Consider the following 19567-nt stretch of genomic DNA (forward strand, 5'->3'; position numbering starts at 1 on the left):
ACAAGTCTTTTTTGTTTCATTTAGGACACCTTTTTTCATACACGCACATACATAAATGCATGCATACATAGGCACATACACATGCTAAAATACGTTTCATTACAAATCATCCCAATCCCATCTTCTGCTGTCTACCGCTTCTTTCGCCATGCATGTGTTCGTTTCTTTTATTATTTTATGCAATCCAAAACACTCTAACCTGCCGCGTTTCGTATCTCTCTGTTCAAATCCTTCCTTCCCGCTCTGCCAGAAAGCTGCTGTCATTTGCTGACGAAAAGCATGAAATTACCGTAATAAGCGCACGTTGTCTTCTGTCAGGGGCAATTTGAATGGTTTTGATAGTGCAAACGCTTGAAGAGTTACGATAAGATGAATACAGCTTGTTGGTATGTGTCGGCGACGACACAGCCGCTTTTAAAGGGTTAAAAGAGATCTGCAGTACTTGGCTTCATGAAGGTGTCAGGCCTTTGATAAGGTCCAGCAAGACCTTTACCGCCCTTGTGCTTGTTTGTAGATCAGCCTTATAGATCAGGAGAAAATTGTGCAAGCCTCTATATTGTGTTTGCATTGAACGTCCTCACCACACACACACCTTCTAGCGCCTCTGTTTTAGTTTTTCTATAGCTCTGTGTCAATCAGTTAGCCATGGTTTTCCCCCTTACATGTGACTGATTGCCTGGCTCATGTGTGAGTGTGTGGTCGGGCACTTGAAGGTCAGTAAGATGATTACTCTTGTGGGATTTCTGTGCTGTTTATCCCCTCTTTCCTCATCTGTTTTCCCCCCTTTCTCATCTGTTCCCAGAGTAAGTGTTGATAGGACCGTGCCTGCTTTTTAAATAAGATCTGGCAGTTGTGTTACATGTCCCTGAGATTGGATTTCGCCAAACTAATTTCCAATCTCTCTCTCCCTCACACACTCCATCTTTTACTTACTCTTTCTCTTTTATCTTTTTTTATGTTGGTTCGCAGCTACCCGATGGATTGATCAATGAATTTTAATTTGGGCCCAAGCATGATTTGTTAAAGTTTACTCAGGATGGAAAGGAGATACAGAGATGGGGAGAGGGAAGGAGAGATAATCATATTGCGGCCTATGCTGGCATTCATTAAACCAGCCCGACTGGACTAGTCTAGCGGGGTTTAATTGGGTGCTTGAAAGGCCTCTGGAATCAATTGACTCTGAGAAAGGGATGAAGAGCGGATGAGAAATAGAAACAGTGACGGGATAGCAGATGGAATTAAAACTAGGCTGCCTCAAGGTTGCAACTCTCCTTGAATTGATTTCTGGACTTACGGAGGAAGGACGGCAAAGTTTTTGCTAAAATCGACACCAGTTCCTGAAGTACTGTGGTTCTTAAAACCTTTGAATGTCATTGCATTTTAAAATATCAAACCAATTGACATTCAAAATTTCACACGATTTTATCACAAATGGAGATAAAATGTATTGTGACACTGGTTGTCAGATGTTATCGGGGTTAATGTGATTAATTACACCTGTGGGTACTTTACTAGCAGTCCACTCTCATGTGACCCACGACATCAGTCATGTCACTGTTCTTCGCCATTTATGAATATGATGACTCCTCTCCTGTGGCCTCGTGGCACAGGGAAGTGCTCATCAGATCCTAACTTTAGAATCTCAGTGGAAGCGGTACATTTTTCATGAATGGTTTAATGAATATTCCAAAATTGGACATTTATTCATTTCACAAACTGCTTTTTGGAAATTATGGAATAGGGAAGTCGACATTTTCAGGCACAGGGATTGAAAAAATGGCTCAAAAAAGGGAAGTTAGTTCTGAGAAAATTAAAATATGTATATATATATATAGATACAGTATATATAGATATTTTTTCCTTTTTTTTTGCTGATGCCAGTTGGTTTGATATTTATATAATGATTTATGAAAGATTCATGATCTAGATTTAGATTCATTGTGTAGTGTAGACAGAGGCATGATTATAATGGGAGTTGTGGCGATGGTCACTGATAAACTCACGCTGTGTGATTGACAGCTCCAGCGAATATAAAGGGAGTGTTCTTTGATCGCTTTCTGTATATAATTTAATCACAAATTAAATAACAGATTATTTTCATGCCACTGAGAGAAACAATGTTAGGTTGATCGTTTAGTCTCTGGCTTGATTTACTGCCGTATAAACAGCAATAAACGATTTTGAGACAAAGAACGTCTGACTGTACATGAATAATTACATGTCAGAAATCACTGATCATTAGATTTAACATAGAAACTTGTTGCATTACTGTCGGGTCCAGTGAAATATACCAAACAAACAAATAATGCTCAACTGACACATTCACAATGTTGAAAATAAATAACCACATTCCTAGCATTCCTTTGGAATGTAATGTTATTTTTCGTCCAGTGATCCTGTATCTCTCTTCTCACTAACGCACCAGTGGGCGGGGCCAAAGATGTGATGATGTAGAAGTAGGCTTTGATTTGATGCAGAGGCGGTCTTTCGTTGCACTATAATAACGCCATAATGAGACGAAATTCTAAACGAGTCGGTTTCTGAGCTTGGATTCAATAAAATATGTTTTTGGACTAACAAGGACGTTTTGAGTTATGAAACTTACAGGATGTTTTTACATTACAATGACCTCTTACATGTCAAAATTTTAATGATTTCTTAATTCATGATCACAACATACTGACCTCAAACCTTTGAATGGCACTGTATATGTCTCACTAACACGTGCATTACTCCAGCTCGATCAGTCTGTCTAACTGTCTCATACACTCATATTTTTTACAGCGTGGCTCAGTACGATTGCAGGCAGGAGCTCTGGTGTGGTTCGCCATTTCTTTTTTTAAATTGCCCCACGGACCAGCAGTCATCAGCTTGTCTTACCAGGCTCAGCAACTATCTAAATTATTAATCTAAGTCTGGGAGCGTGGACACTTCACAAGAAAACCCCAGAGGCCAGACAGGTCTACTGTCCAGACAGAGAGACAGCGCATATCAGACATTTTCCCCAGTATCTTTTTTTGATAAATGTAATGTAGGTTGGAGCAGTGGCCCTGTGGTTAGTGCTCCAGACATGAAAACCAATGAAAGAGAAGCAAGCTCAATTCCATCGCATATCGTGTACTGATCCCTCTCTTCTCCCTGATTATTTCCTGTCTCCTCTCAACGTACCCCTGTGTCCAAAACCTTAGACTAGTCAATGACTGAACAGGCAGCGTTTTTGAGTATGAAGACGCCTATTAAAGAAACTTGTTTTACACTGGAAGTCAATGCACCATAACACCACGAATAAAATAAAATGTGATCTACATGACTATACATACTATTTTTCTCTCTCAGGTCAGTGCTATGCAGCTGATGTGCTGTTAATCGCTCGCGAGGTCGTCGTGTGTGTTTCCTTCTCTCTTCTCAGAACAAATGAGTCAGTATTTCTTAAGTGTTGTATTAATTTCTGGCTTGTTGAGGAAGCCGTGCAGCAGCAGGAATTAATTGCTTCTTTGCAGTGGTTATGTGAAGAAGCAGCATGCTGCGTGGTGATTAAAAGCGCTTCACATGGAATATGAATAAGAGCATAAATCACGCCGAGCGGTGGGCCGCGTAATGAGAGAAACCGCTCACGTGGCATGTCTGGGTCAATCCACGATCTCAGCGATTACTGAAGGTCATGGGAGGGAAGGAATCGAGATCAAGAAGATAGCAGCACTTAATGTGCATTACATGAACTGAAGTCAAAAAAATCGGTACCACTTTTGCATGGTTTGTTTTGCTTTTGTTTTGATTTGTGTATTTGTTTTATTTTGTGTATTTGTTTTGCTCTGCTTTTTGCTTTTGTTTGTTTTTGCTTTGATTTTTGTTTTGTTTCGCTTTGATTTTTGTTTTGCTCCTAGTTTTTTTTGTTTTTGTTTGTTGCTTTACTTAAAGTCAGAATTGTGAGATATAAACTCACAATTCTGAGAATTATTATTATTTTTCCTCAGAATTGGACTTTATAACTTGCAATTGCGAGTTTATATCTCGAAATTCGGAGGACAAAAAAAGTCAGAATTGTGAGTTAAAAAGTTGCTATGAAGTTCTATGGCGGAAACAAGCTTCCATAGTTTAGCTTTTTGTTTTGCTGTTATGTTATGCTTTGATTTTGCCTTTGCCTTTGTGTTTTTGTTTTTGTTTTAGTTTTTGTTCTGGAATAAAAAACGCAGATAGTCCAGCATGTTTATGCATTTTACCTTTAAATTCTGTACTAGTGACATTTAAGGGGATCATCAGGTTGTTGTATCACATTTCTGCTAAGTGTGATCTTCCTCAAGTACACCATTAGAGGCCTAGATCACAAAAATAGAACGAGAGATCAAGAAAGAGAGGAGAGAACTCATGACACATGGAAAAGGGTGACAGACAGACAGAAAGGGGATGAAAGCCGCCTGTGTATCAGCTTTCTCTCACCTATCCATCACCTTGGCGGCAGCAGGTCTGTGGTTGGGCCTGTTTGCTGTCGCTGAAGCTGTAGTGAGGGAAGCAGCCATTTCACATCATTGATTTACATTAGTCAGAGAAGAAAGCAGAAGAATGACTGAAGGGAGTGACTCACACGCACACACACAACCCCTTGTGTGCAGCCTTTTAATATTGCATTGGGTGTTTGGTGTCTGCTTTCTACTTGATGGGGTTTAATTTAATCTACGGTGGATAACTTTCTCTCTGTGTGGGGCTCTTTTCAACGCGCTGACAATTACAGAGCGAGAGGAGAGAGGGGGCAGAAGAGGAGAAAAGCCAAAGTAACAAGACAGAAGATGGAAAAAGAAAAGGGGGATTATAGATGGAGGAAAACATAAGTGGGAAGAGGGAATGAGTGGAGGATTAGAAGAGTTGATGATGGAGTGACAGAGACAGAGATGTGTAAAGATGAAGAGGAGAGAGGGTCAGTGCGGGCTCATGGCTAGAGGCAGGATGAGCGTGTGTCTCCTGTCAATGTCACCTTAACATGTCTCACTGCTGCAGAGAAAGACACTTTTCTTACAAAGACTCTCATTGAGTGGTTGACCTGATTGGTTCAGACCTTCCTTAATTGCTCAACTTCTGTCTTCTGATTCTATCTATTTTCCAGAAAACATTTTAATAATGTGCTTTGACTTCAAGACAGTATATAACAATTTAAGGCTATTACACCTTTTAAATATATATATTTTTTTATAAGATATTATGTATAACACATCTGTTAAACTTTGTTTGTTTGTTTTTCTTCCAGATAATATTTTAATAATTTTCTTTGGCTTCAAATAAAGTATTTAACAATATAAAAAGCTATAAAAAAAATAAATATATATATATATATATATATATATTACACTTACTATTTATCTTCCGCTGTAAGAATGGTTCTTTATACATGAAAATAAATATCTGCCTTTATATTTCAGAAAGTAGGTCCCTCACAAGGATAGAGAAAATAAATATATTTCAAAATTTACTTTTACAGCTGTCCAAATTAATTATTATTAATATTAATAATAATAAATAATAAGTAATATTTATTTTGATAATGTATTCGTTTATTTTCCGGGAAATTATTAAAAAATGTGCTTTGTTTTCAATACAGTGTGTATAACAATATATAACAGTGTATATTAAATATACGTGAAAATATATTTCTGCCTATATACTTCAGAAATGGGGTTCCTTTGCTACATCATCACTATATTTGGGGTTCTTGGGATCAAAGCACTTTGAAAACCCCGTCGTAGAAATTTGGGGATGTGCTCTTTTGACTTAGCAACCACCCAGAACACCCTAGCAACACATTAAAACCACTCAGAACACCTTAGCTACAAGATAGCAACACCCAGGAGCCCACCCATCTGTGCGGTTAAACAGATCCAATGGAGAATGAAAGGACATTATTTGAGGATAGAGACTGGTGATGACATCAGGATACGTCGCATCATGCCAGGCTTGACCATGTTTAATCCACATGACATCACGGTACCCTTTGACCCTGACTCTAATACATTTTGTTTACCAAATTTCACACATTTCAGAATAGCGCACAAATGCGTCTACATCTCAACAACTGGCTTCTTGAGGCCGAAAAGAACACCAGATCAACCCTGCCTTTGTCTCGGGTGAATGGTGGGCCACTAATTACCTCTCCTCCCCTTTCAGTGTTTGCTCTTCTGTAATACAGCTTAACATATTCACATCCCACCCTAAAGATGTTCATGAATATGCACAAGCCCCCTCAGTTTAATCCTCATGATTGACAGGTTGACATCTTAATCAGAGTGATTGATGGAGCGCTGATTCCATTCGTTTCGGACATCTCCTCCTCGCCCCCTCCCTCCCTCTCTCTCCTCATACATTCCTATGGCCGTTCCCACACTGTCATTAGCCATCACGCTAAATAACTTAACCTCCCTCGCTAAGGTCTCTTTAAGCTCTCGTCCTGATTGCTTCGTCTGAATAAACCTGTCGCGCTCTGTTTTGCGTGAGTGTGTGTGTTTGTGTGTGTTTTTGTGGTGTGACGCTCACTAAGCCCCCCTGCTCTGGTAATTGGACCTGCTTTCTCTCAGCGGCCTCCGAGCGCAGTAGGAGCTGGCAGTGCGGCGGGGAAAAAAAAAAGAGGCCAGAAAGTCATTCTGCGCGTCCAAATGCACTGCACAAATCCATGACATCAGTATTCTGGTCAGACTTCAGTTCAGACACAAAGAAAAGAAGCGAAAAAGGAGGGGAAGGCAAGACAGAGAATACGAGAGCGAAAAAGAGGCACGCACAAAAGTCTTTTGACTAGGAATTAAATGTGGCCCGTAGCTGGCTCCCTCTTTTTTTTTTCACACCATGTCTTTTAGTACAAATAAGTTTCAAGCTCACAGAACAGAAAAATCAATTGCCGCCATTTAGAGCATACAGCTGAAAAGAGTTTGACACACACACAAAAAAAACCCCTTGATGAAATAAACGCTTTAGTTTTAAATGGGTTTTGTGACTTTTCTTCCTTGTTTTTCAGAACAAGGTGGAACCAGACACAACTAGAACAGCCGTGAGCCTGACACTCTGGACCGGCAGGTGAGTGACAGGATGATGGACAAATGACACAGGCACATAACCAAGTCTTAATGAGACATTGACTTATTAAAAAAAAAGCTGCCCTCTTGTATAGGACCCTCCCAGCTATATTGGACATGTTAATCATTCTTTATATTGGATAGATAAAAAAAAAAAGAAGAAGAAAAACGGCAGTGGAACCATGGCATATTGAAGGTAATACCATGGTGATATAATAACCTGTCTCAAAGTGTTTTGACACTTAATCTGCACTTAAAATAATTTAAATTGTATTACATTAGATACAATACAGTATATCGACCCCAGTGTAACAATAAAAAACAAGTTTGGGGTCACTTGGTAAGATTTTTGAATGTTTTGGAAAGAAAGAAGTCTGTTATTTTCACCAAGGCTGCATTTATTCGATCAAAAAAGTAATATTGTAAATATCATTAATGTTTTCTATGTTAATATTTTTTAAAACGTAATTTATTCCTGTGATCAAAGCTGAATTTTCAGCATCAGTAAATCATCATTAAAGGATCATTTATATTTTAACAACTTTTTTATGTTCTAGTCATCTAGTGCAGTTTTATTTCTTTATTTTACATTTATTGTGCATTTGAAAGTGTCAGTATTTTTGGGACGTTGTATTGCATGGTACAGACTATTACTATGTTCATATGCAGTACCACGGTACTTTAAAGAATGCTGAGATTAACAGGGTACATGTCTAAAACCGTACCATAGTACATATCCAAAAACATTTTACAAAAACACCATGATACTTTGTGTGAGAGATTAAAGGAGAGCGTGTTATGATGTCTACGTAGCAGATAGGAATCGTTGATGCGGAAGGAAAAACTGAAATGACGGTATAAATATATGAATGAAATAAAAGGGGTGAAAGTAGGACACGGGGTCAGAGCTCTGTGGGGTTCTCAGCTACAAACACACGCACACAGCACAACCTTTTTGCATGGTAGATCGACCCTCACTGAAAACACACAAATGCGTCATTACTTCTGCCTCATAGACACTTACAATGTCCTGACAAAGAATGACCTCACACACATACGGACACACACAAACACATACACGTACAATACCAGTCAAAGTTTTGACACACCTACTTATCGATTTTGTTAGTATTTTCAACACAAATGGAAGTATTGGAATTTATATTTGTCTACAAAACTAAGAATTTACGCATTTAAAGGCTTTTTAAAGGTACAATAAAAGTGGTTCCGGATCAGCCATGGTCACCATTCACTTTCATTGTATGGAAAAGGGCAGCTTGCACATTTTGCTAAATATCTACTTTTGTGTTCCACACAAGAAAGAAAGTCATATGGATTTAGATTTTTTTAGTACAAAATAAAAGTTCTATGATTCAACTTTTGAAACAATTGATGCATACATTTTTGGTCAAGATCTTGTATTGACAATGAAAATTTACTCCATCACGTCCTTCCAAGACTTTCAATAAAGTTAATGTCTAGTCTAAGCTACAGTACTTTGAACAGTTTTAGGAACTTGTGTAAAAATGCTCAAAGTGAGGATGCTTTCACAAATAATGTTGTAAATAGCTTTTATTTATCAATTAACTTCCTTTAATTAAACCAAATCAGTATTTGGTGTGACCATCCTTTGCGTTTAAAATGGCTTTTGTCATAGGTAGACTTGCACATAGTTTTTCAGGTATCTTTGCAGAAGGATTCTTCAAGTGTCTTGCCGCTGTTCTTCTGGATTTAGTCTGTTTCAGTGTTTCTGTTTCTTAATCACAGACAGACTCGATGATGGTGAGATCAGATCATACCGGCTGTTGTCAGACTCCTTGTGCATACACAAATACTCACTGGATTATTACAATTAATGGCAAAAGGAATGTGTGGAAATGGAAACTGATATTTCCTACTGACACACTACAGCGAAAGATATAAATAACTAGCTTAAAACTTTTCTTTTTTTTTGGTGAAAATTCTAATGTGTCTAGACTTTTGCATACTATAGTATTGTATTGTTTTCCTCATTGCCAATTTACATGTTGAATAACTTGAATATGGCAGTGAGGGGGGAAATGCATGTGGAAAGTGTGCAAAGAAAAATAATGTGAAAGTATGTGCAATAAGCCTTACACTATTATGGTACTCACAATATATATAAACTTATATCTAAATATATACTTTGGTAGGTCTGATTCAGTCAAGTGTGTCCAAACTTTTGACTGGTAGTCATGTCAACCCGGAGGTCAGTGAACTTTCCCCTACGATTGAATCCTAGGCTTTCTGTGAATGCTTGGATCAGTTCTGTTTATTCCTCCCACACTCCTCTCTCTATCCCACACCCACCCAGCAAAAAGATGAGAACATATTCTACAAAGATTCCTCTGATAAAGATCTCCCTCTCTCCGTCTCATACACACCCACAGGCTCACACAATGTGCATATGGTTTCAATCTTTCCAGCTGTCCCACAGTTGCAGTCACGAGAGGCCATCCTGGAACAGTGCACCGTCTGTGTGTGTGTGTGTTGTCTCTGAATATGAAGAGTAGAAAAAGACATCGGAGGTTAGAGGAGTGGAGGATAGAGGCAATGGGTGAGAAAGAGACACGGTCTGTTTTGTCTCCCAAGGTTTCTGTCTAAGTCTCACATTCTCCTTCACACACACAAGCACACATATTCTCTAGGGATGAGATATGCTCTAGAAAGCAGGCATCCTGATTTCCCAGCAGGCTGTGCTAATGGCACATCAGGTTCAATCTGCCCCTCACTCTGTTTTGTTTCATTTTTGTTTCGCCCTGTCTCTGTGAGGTTACTGTACATTTCTCAGTCCCACTTCTGTGGTGAGCGGCGGCTGGCTTACTTGTAGTCTATTCCAACTTCACACCAAGTTTACATGCACTATATTTCTATTTTCATTCACACTAAGCGGTTTGGGTGAAAAGTGGAAGGGACCCCAAAAAATCTGCAAATGCATCTGAACCATCTGACCCACAGAGAAGTGGTATCAGAGAACATGCCAGTACATGTGCGTCAACCACAGTCAATGGTTAAAAACATGATTTTGACATTTTATTTTGTCATACTAAATGCTGCATTGTCACGCTTGTGACCCTGTATAAAACCTCTTGTATTGCTAAATAAACAAATAGTTCAAATTATGTATTACGGCACATGCAATAAGACAGAGAGAAGACAAACTTGTATGAATGGGCCATTTATAGCTGTTTTTAAACTATCTGTACAAATACTTTCCCCCTCAAAACTGCAAATAACCTCCATGTCCGCCAGATTATAAACATTTTTCCACTTTATTTCTTTTCACCTGGTTTGGAGGGTATAAATAACTCCTTCAGAGACATGAGTCAGTGTACTTGTTTTCTTTTGGTGTCAGGAACATCCTTCTCTTTTGTAAAAAAAGGAAAAAAAGAAAAGAAAATGTTACAAGGACAGTTCTTGTTGTTCGTCTACCACCAACCCCCTCATCAGATGTGCCAGGGCTCTGTAAAGCTGGTAAAGCATCCGTAGGTGTAAGTTTGAGCTGTCAGTCAAGCTCCACGACGCAGTGACTGGCAGATGGACTCTGTTTTCTAATAAGGCCATTCCTCTTTTTTAATTGGGCACATTCTTGGTGGCGACCGTTACCCAATCTAATACTCATACAAAAAAATAAAATACTGTATAATCTTGAAAATCCCACTAGAGAGCCAGAACTAATCCATCATTCTTTTTCTAAAGGTTATTTTTGGAGAAAGAACGCTCCTTTGAGTGTATGTCAGCAGAAGTGTTGGTTGAGGCGAGATGTGGGAGGATGTGGGATGAATAGCGTGTGTTTTTATAGGAGAACTTTAAGTGTGTGTTTTAATAGAGCAACAAAAAAAGTTTTCGGTTTGTGGTTGATTATTAATTTCTGAAAACTGCCCAATTTTATGTTCGGACAAAGCATTGGGCTTCTTAATTTAGATTGGCTTCAGCAAGTGTCCTGCAGTTATGTATTGGTGTGTGTGTGTGTGTGTATGATTTACTGTACGTTTGAGTGTGTGAGATGAGAGGAGGGGCCATGACCCATCCCGCAGTGCTGTTTGTATTTTTCCGTGGTCTGCTGCCGTAAGGACGTGCAGAGATTTGTTTCCTAGCGTACCATTTATCATAGTAACAGTGTCGTGCAGGGGCAACATGGGAGGAAACCAATCATCCATCATATACATGGCCTGTCTCCACAGCAACACCACGGCCCGTGACCAGAGTCGGAAGGGCTGCTGGGGGATTGAGTGGATCACTTCGGTTATGTTCAGACTGCAGGCAAATCCGAGTTTTTCTCAAATCAGATCTTTTCAGGTAGACTGTCCACACCATTAATTGCAAGTAATCAAATAAGATTTGTGTGTCCAGACATAACCAATGTATCTCCATTGGTAATGACGTAGGCGTACCCACGCTTCTGACGAGGCTTTCAAAACAGATGCAGTAAAAATGGAAGAAATATACATCATATCCCCCTCTCCAAATAAGCGGCTAGCCCGCGCTGATGTCATCAACATGGGTTCTAAATCAGATACAATACATGTGTACAATAACAATTTTCGGGAAAAAAATAACATTACGATGTCCAGAAATCAATTTCAATAGTACATTGGGTCCTTTTCGGTACATTTGTCATTTAATGAGATATACTAAATATTTTTAGTGCCGAGAATTTTCACGTGAATAAACGCATAGATCCGCAAATGTATCTTGTGTACTTTAATGGTCTAGTGGTAGAACTTTTGCCAAGCGTGTCAATATCGACCATGCCAAGAAGTGGTGGGGACATGTCCCACCCTCAAATTACACCTATGCCTTGATAGCTGTTATAATGCACAGTGGTGTGCGTGTGCAAGATCAACTGTCTCGTTGGTGGTTTTTTTTTGCGTTTCTATGTCAACACTATCAACGCCGAAATGAATCTGCAGCATTCAGGTGGTACAAGTAAGAGCTCTGTAAGTTATGTCCCTTTTTATTGTAATGTTATGTGCTTTGAGACATGAGGTAGTTTAACATCGTCTCATGACGCTTTGCAGACTCCGCTGTGCTCGTTCATGTGTTTTGAAGGAGGCGTGGCTTTGGAGACTCTCTGAAGGAAGGGCGGGATCTCATGCTATTCAATAAGAATTGAATCATAATACCACATAGCGATAATCAAAAACAATTATACAAGGTGCAACATCAAAAAAAGCACACAAAGATCATGAAATATGAATTAAAATTAGAATGAATTAAAAAACGATAAAAAAAATGAGTAAATAAACCCACACATTGCATTTGCAGTTTTGTAATCAGATAGTGACTGAAAAATAAAGCATTTTATTTACTTTAATTAAAATGCTGTTTTAGTGTTATTTACTGTAAGTAGTTACGAAACTTTTTTAGCAGGCAATATGAAGCACTTCTGTCTCTTCTACTAAGTGTCTGGGTGATTTATTTTTGAGTATGTAGACTTTGCACAACCCTGCAGCAACTGGGTCTTTGTAAACAATCTACTTGAATCCTTTGAGCCCTGACTGTGTGTGCACGTGTGTGTGAGAGAGACAGAGAGAGCCCCCCTTCAGGGTGTGATTGTGAGTATAGTATTTTTGGCAGTAACTAAGGCCATTATACCAGCAAGAGTGTGGAGGAGAGAAAGTTTGAGCTCTTTTTCAGTGTGTCCACCAGGAATAGCAGTCACCCCAGGGGTCTCAACGAGACTTATTTCCCCAGTTGCTTGGATCACTCTACCAGCAACGTCCGCTTTTACTAGTCCATAAAAGAAATGTGGAGTAGGGTGAATCTAACTGAAAACATGTACAGGTCATGTTTTACCCCAAAATCAAAAGTAAGTAATACATTATATTTTGTAGTAAGAAAATGAAGTCTTGGACAATTCATATGTTTAAATTGTTGCATTTTTTGTAATTTTTTAATATTTTTTTGTCCAAACAAAAAAGTGGCATCTGCCATCTACCAGTGTTCATCTTTTGATAAACAAATTGAACACAATTAATATTCATGACCCAAGGAGATTCTTACAATATCTGTGTGCTGAACCGCTAAAAGAAAATAATCCTCCTGAAGAGATGAGATGTAAATGACAAACTGTTATGGCCAGGATTTATGCCACACAATTCTTATACATTAATCTTTGCATTGATCAATAACTAAAAGGACATTACTATATTGGTTTGGTTTGGTTTAAGATCTTTATTTGTCATTGCACTGAATCTAGTTATTTGGCTTAAGGTTAAAACATTAAAACCAGTTAAAATTCATCTTTGGCTAAAATTTGACTTAGAAACATAGCTTAAATTGTCAAAGTTAATTTTGTAATTAAGATGACTTGAAATGTTTAGTACCTGGTGTGTTGTGGGAATGGACCGGCCTAGTGACAGAGAGATTCAAACAGGAAGTTTTGATCTGTTTTATGGGAATTCTAAAGGAAATGAGACTGTACCAACTTTGATGTATTAGAGGGGACATAGGACAATGTGATGTCTTGATTAATGCGATTTTTGTTTAATAGAATTATTTTCGCATTAACTAAAATGTATCGATAGCTCTAAATTTAGTTTGATGTATTGTGTTCATTCCAGGGTTTGTGTTGTTACTGTTGTGAAAATTTGTATGGTTTTGTTTCCCTTTTTGTTTTCATGGTGCTGGTCGCCTCCTATAAATTCAGTGTATGTTTTATCTAGTGAGAGTCTTGTTACCTATTGTACCCTGGTTTTAATTTTTAATTTTTTTATTTTAAGCTTTTAATATCTACAATTATTATTATTATTATTTAATTAAATGCAGTACAGTAAATGCAGAATACATATGAAAATTGTGTAATGTTGTGGGATGCTTGACAACAATGTTAATGCAAAACAATCTGAATATTCCTAAAATAGGCTTAATTTTCTTCAGAAAATATAATTGATGCATTGAGTTTATCTTTTGGTTTTGGGGTATAATATTACCGGGAATTTCTTGACAGTATTTGTGAGATTGTTTTGTATGAGAGAGGGTGGGGAAGAGGAGGGTCATTCTAGACTCTGTCTTTAATAAATAAACAATAAAGAAGCCAGAGCTTCTCAATCCCTTTTATATCTCCTGTGACATTCTGATGGATTACACGGCCATCTGCAGCAGAATCTGTGTGTGTGTGTGTGTGTGAGAGAGGGGAGGGGGTGAGCCATATTTTACACACACATACATAAATCCAGACAGGCAGTGCTTTGTTATGCGCGTTTGTCAGCAGGCCATTTGGGTTAAAGGGAGTGAGAGACAGGTGAGCAGGTTGAGGGTTGTGCATACAGAACAAAGATGGACGACAGATGAGTGATGGGACAGAGAGAGATGCTTCAGAGAGTAAATGAGTGATTGAGTGTATGAACTTCCTTAATTAATCAGATCCTTTTAATGAGTCAGATCAAAGGTTCATGTATAATTAAAAAGCAGAGCAATAATGCACCTGCTTCATCTGGAATTATGTGTGTGTGAGGGCGAGGAGAGAAGAGAAGTGGATTCTCTGAGTAAATCTCATAAAACCATGTCATATTTCATCCCAAAATCCCAAATAAGAAATGATATTATATTATATTATATTATATTATTTTATATTATATTATATTATATTATATTATATTATATTATATTATATTATATTATATTATATTATATTATATTATATTATATTATATTAATCAAAGTCTAAATGTACTAAATGCTTAATAGTCATGAAAATAATGTCACAATGCTAAATCAATCAATCACTCTTTTTTTTTATTTTGGGTTTAAAAGTGACCCGTAAATGTTTTCTTGAGATTCACCCACATATAAACCAACTAGTCTAGAAACTAGAAAAGTCTCACTGTCATATGCCCCAAGGGTTTCTTTCAGGGCGCAACCTTTTTCAGTTTATCATCTTGAACTTTAACTCTGAACGCCTGGCCTTGACCTCCATCACCATCCACATCATCAATCTGCCGTGCGCTCAGGGTCCTTTCTGTAGTCATGCCCCAAATATCAGCAGGATGTTTTCTGAACCAGTAGACACCACGGATTGTACGCTTGTTATTAAATTGTCTTTTAATATGGCATCTCTCTTTTCAAATTGATTGCTTGCAAAATTGCCCCTCAGGAAGATAGAAATCATTGGTAAGGTAATTATGTTAATATGTCTGCAGTCCGGTGAGGAAAGAGCCTCTCATCCACGTCTCACTTCGTGCGCTTGAGCAGCTGTCAGAAAAGAGACTTCAAGAGTAGACAAGTTTGGAGATGAAAAAATGGCCTTATTTTCCTAAAGGAATGTTTTAAAAGAAGGATTTAAGCAGATCAAGCGTTTATCACAGGATTATATAAATTGTTGCTGAATGTCATTTGAATGCATTTATATGATATGATAATCTGATATAATTTGCTCTTTTTGTGGTTCATTTCAGCACAAAGGGCTTTATATTGCAGATGACTGACTCCTACCTAAGACTGTCCAAACAAGTTTTCACACACTAAACACAAGTCTGAGCCTTTGCAACTGACATTTGTATGGGATTTTTAAACGGACACACCTTCTGGAAAGGTTATATACAGCAGACATTTACTGGATTTCTTCTTTGTTATCTTGTTTATTGGTTAGGACAGCCAGGCCATGCACACTGCTCACCCGACCACGTCTCTGACACTTTCTGGATTTTAAACGTTGGAATAATCCTGTTATCCTGAAGCGTAAGAATAGAAAGTCTTATCTTGAGTTATACTAAACAACCTATGAATATTACTAAACAGTAGTAATGTATGTATGTAAGAAGTATGTAAGAAATAATTGATTAGTCAATAATTCCGCTTATATTGCCGTAGGCATGGTATATGTACCTTATTGTTCAAAAGTTTGGGGTTTGTAAGATTTTTGTAATGTTTTTGAAATAATTCTCTTATGCTCACCAAAGGCTGTGTTTATTTGATCATAAATACAGTAAAAACAGTAATTTTGTGAAATATTATTTAATATTAAAATGACTTATATTTTTAATATATTTTTAAAAAGTAATTTAAAAAAATGTGATGGCAAAGCTGAATTTTCAGCATCATTACTCCAGTCTTCAGTGTCACATGATCCTTCAGAAATCATTCTAATCATTCTAATTCTCTTACGAGAGGTTCTCTCGTATTGCGTAAGTTGCTTACGCTACAGGTAAAGTCATCTTTTCTCGAGATATGAAGCCAAAAAATTATCCTTAATTTTTGTATTTATTGTCAACGCAGTGCAGAAGCTAGCAGACCTAGAGCAAGCTATCTAGCGCGCTCATTGGCTGCCCTGCGGCAACTGCAGCAACCTACCACTGAGCCCTGCGTGACGTCACGCCCAATGAGGGCGCTTCGCGTCACACGCGTCTCAAGCGTCACAGCCCGCCAGAATGGGGGTGGCTTAGCGTATAAAAGGACAGGCTCGGGGGCTGCTTACCTGATTTTCATCTCTTCAGCAAAGCCCTACGCATCGCTGGATCTCAGAGAGAAGCCGCCGCCGTCGAAACAAGCGACAGAGCAAGCCTAAAGGACAGCGCCTGAAGAAGCCGGATGATTCTCGCCGCCTTCAGCCATCCGTGCCTGCTACGCTATCCGGCGTCATATCCTTTTCTGCTGTATTTTGCAGCCAACGAGCGCGTCGTACAACCCGCTCGCCTGCACCCAAACGCTGTTTTTACGGTGACCCAGAGATTTCTCATAAGAGTGTATTTTCTGGTCATCCGGTTCACGCCGATGGTGTTTTGAGTGTAGAAAATGTGCCCGCTTCCCAGTGTTCACGCCTACACACAAGCACGTTCCCCCCTGTGTCTCTCACAGAGCCCACTCTCATAAAGCTGGCGCACACCACTCGAGTGTTAAACGTAGGAAATGTGCCCACAATACAGTGCCCACACCTACTCACTGCCCGCTCTGTTACACGGTTATCCCAGGGAACAGAACCCTTAAAGCTGCCGCATACCGGTCATGTTGTGAACGTAAGCTCTGTGCCCGCTCACGAGCGCTCACACTTACTGATAAACACTTTACCCCCGGCGCTGCTCACGCGTCCCGGTTTTCTCGCCCAAAATGTTCTCCATCCGAGGTGACCAAGTCATTAAGTATAAACCGGCCAGCCATCGCTGTCAGCAAGCCGCCGTATTCAAGCATTGAGAGCGCGCCCGCCGCGCCGATACCTCTGATTCAGGTTCTCGACCCCACGCAGTGCGGCGATCGGAACCCAGAGGAACTCACAAAGTGCATGGACGCGGCCCTCGCTCCCCTGAGAAATCAGGGTATGCAAATTTTTAACTATTTTGACGATTGGCTGATACTGGCACAGTCGGAGATAGAACTTATATCTCACAGAACAGTGCTTCTCACCCATCTGGAAAGCCTGGGTCTCACGGTCAATTGGACCAAGAGCTCATTACTGCCCAGTCAGACAGCCTCTTTTCTGGGAATAGAGCTGGACTCTGTGGCTATGACTGCCCGCTTGTCGACACAGCGCGCGCGCCGTGTTCGGCACCTGGCGGCGTCTTTCCAGAAGGGCAGCGTTGTTCTTCTGAAAACATTTAAGAGAATGTTGGGCTGTATGGCTTCAGCTGCAGCAGTGCTTCAGCTGGGTTTACTGTGTATGCGCCCGCTACAACGCTGGCTGAACGCTCGAGTGCCTCACCGAGCCTGGGCTTCCGGCGGCTTGCGAATCAGAGTGACTCAGAGCTGTGTTTCAGCTCTAGAGCCCTGGATAGCGGCCGAATGGTATCATTTGGGAGTGACAATGGGAGTTGTCTCGTACCGAAAGGTTACTGTATCTCGACAGATGCTTCCAACCTAGGTTGCGGTGCTCTTTTCGAGGGCAGACCGGTCTTTGGCCTCGGTCAGACCGGGAGAAACGCCTTCACATAAACTGTCTGGAGATGATAGCGGTCGAGAATACACTGAAGCACTTCCTCCCATACCTGCGGGGCCACCACGTACTGGTCCGCAAGGACAACATGTCTGTGGTGTCCTACGTGAACCGCCAGGGCGGTGTCAGATCCAGAAATCTCTGCGTTCTGGCGGAACGCCTCCTCGTTTGGGCTCAGCACTCACTGCGCTCGCTGAGAGCCGCGCATGTGCCTGGCCACCTGAACGATGGTCCAGACAGACTGTCCAGGGACAACGTTCCCCCGGGAGAATGGTCCCTGCATCCTCAAGACAGTCCAGTTACTGTGGCGCCCTTTCGGCAAAGCGAAAGTCCACCTCTTTGCGTCAAAAGACAACGCTCATTGCCCAAGGTTCTTTTCGAAGAGCGAGGACGCGCTGGCCCAAGCTTGGCCGCTGTACGCTTTCCCTCCGATCTCACTGTTACCATAGGTAATCAAGAGAATCAGGGAAGCGCGCCACTCTGTGCTCCTCATAGCCCCGCGATGGGAGAACCAAATGTGGTTCCCAGAGCTGATGCGGCTGGCAGACTCAGCCCCATGGCCGATCCCGGTGAGAAGAGATCTCCTTTCTCAAGCCGGCGGTTCGATTTGGCATCCTCATCCAGAGCGCTGGTCTCTGCATGCATGGATAATCAACGGATACCCGTTGCTTTGCCAGAAGGGGTTGTGAACACGATCACGCAGTCTAGAGCCCCCTCCACGAGAAGGCTTTACGCATCTAAAGGGTCTGTGTTCACCAAATGGTGCGCCGACAGAGATCTAGACCCACAAACTTGTGGGGTCTCGTGGGTGCTTTGCTTCTTTCAAGAGCTGCTGGATATGGGCAGGTCCCCTTCCACGCCCAAAGTGTATGTTGCGGCTATTGCAGCGTTCGCAGAGTCGACGCGCGGCCAGGCAATAGGAAGGAACGAGCTCATCATCCGCTTCCTTAGAGGACGTTTTTCTGATAGCCCTGTCATCAGTCAAACGTGTGGGTGACTTACACGCGTTATCTGTTAACGGCGCGTGTCTCGAGTTCGGACCCAATGACTCTAAGTCATTCTCAAACCGAGACATGGTTATGTCCCCAAGGTGATTGGCACTCCCTTCAGAGCGCAGGTCATTTCTCTTTCGGCTTTACCGGCATCCGGTAGCGAGGTCTATGGTAACCTCTTCTGCCCTGTCAGGGCATTGAGGGTTTACGTTACGCGCTCCGCCGCCTTCAGGCGCTTGGAGCAGCTGTTTGTTTCGTTTGGTGGGCGCACCAAGGGTCTTGCCGCCTCGAAACACAGTCTGTCCAGATGGATAGTGGACGCTATCGCGGAAGCTTATGCGTCTAAAGACCTGCAGTGCCCTCTGGGCATCAGGGCTCATTCCACCAGAGGCATGGCCTCATCGTGGGCTTGGTCCAGCGGGATTTTTATTCATGACATTTGTATGGTGGCAGGCTGGGCCTCCCCCTCTACATTTGTTAGGTTTTATAACCTGGAAGTTCCCGCCTTGCAGGCTAGACTTTTGTCAGTTTAAGGCGAGACACTACAGGTGAATAGGGTAAACATTTTAAATAATAGATATCACCATGAAACTTCCTCATTTGATTACTTACACAAGTATAAAAAATGTATTACA

At 40.6% G+C, this 19567-nt stretch overlaps 1 protein-coding gene across 5 annotated transcripts in view; it reads left to right on the top strand.

Moving 5' to 3' along the window:
- The window catches only part of sulf2b (sulfatase 2b), a 145111-nt gene that overhangs the window by 19160 nt on the left and 106384 nt on the right, over positions 1-19567 (top strand). For 4 of the 5 annotated variants that reach the window (XM_084428941.1, XM_084428947.1, XM_084428945.1 and 1 more), the window contains exon 2: positions 6995-7053. The gene's annotated coding sequence lies outside the window, so the exon portion shown is untranslated. Of the gene's footprint in view, positions 1-6994; positions 7054-7229; positions 7249-19567 lie in introns of those variants that run through there. The other variant, XM_084428944.1, reaches the window with a different exon arrangement.

Source organism: Rutilus rutilus (genome assembly GCF_951802725.1).
Source record: "Rutilus rutilus genome assembly, chromosome: 13".
In the NCBI taxonomy this organism is placed as follows: domain Eukaryota; kingdom Metazoa; phylum Chordata; class Actinopteri; order Cypriniformes; family Leuciscidae; genus Rutilus; species Rutilus rutilus.